General features: G+C 35.1%; 1 non-coding gene across 1 annotated transcript; it reads left to right on the top strand.

The window, feature by feature from the left end:
- The first annotated feature begins 55 nt into the window (after positions 1-55).
- Trnar-acg lies at positions 56-128 on the top strand. The gene has a single exon. It is a non-coding gene; the product is annotated as a tRNA-Arg (tRNA).
- The last annotated feature ends 442 nt before the right edge of the window (positions 129-570 follow it).

Consider the following 570-nt stretch of genomic DNA (forward strand, 5'->3'; position numbering starts at 1 on the left):
GAGGACACTCGTACACCGCGTTTAAAAGATCACATCACAAGTTAAGCGTTCGGCCGACCCTGTGGCCCAACGGATAAGGCATCTGACTACGAATCAGGAGATTCCATGTTCGAATCCTGGTAGGGTCGTAAAACTAATTTTGTTGGTTGAACGAAAACGTCCAATCATTGGAGCCAATTAATATTATTGTTCAAGTAGGTGAAACCGTTATCTATTATTAATTATAATAGGCCTATATAGATGATATAATTATTACCTTACTAATGCTCTGGCAAACAAAATTTTAACGTAAACCTACAGGTACAAGATTTCGTGATGTTCAGAAGATGATTTCATCATTCAGACTGGGTTTACGTTTTAAATTTGGTTTAAATCATCATAGCATCATTATCATCATTGTAAATATTATTATTATTTATTTTTTATTATAATAATCATCATCGTTGTCGTCACAATCACCATCATTATTATTGTGTTCCATCCGACTTTTTAAAAAATAACACTCACCATGAACAAGCATACATGGGCCTACTGTCACGAATGCCTACCAAGCGATAGTATATACCGTAG

This window comes from Anneissia japonica, unplaced genomic scaffold (genome assembly GCF_011630105.1).
Source record: "Anneissia japonica isolate Jap-2015-1 unplaced genomic scaffold, ASM1163010v1 scaffold288037_len161832_cov179, whole genome shotgun sequence".
NCBI classification, from domain to species: Eukaryota; Metazoa; Echinodermata; class Crinoidea; order Comatulida; family Comatulidae; genus Anneissia; species Anneissia japonica.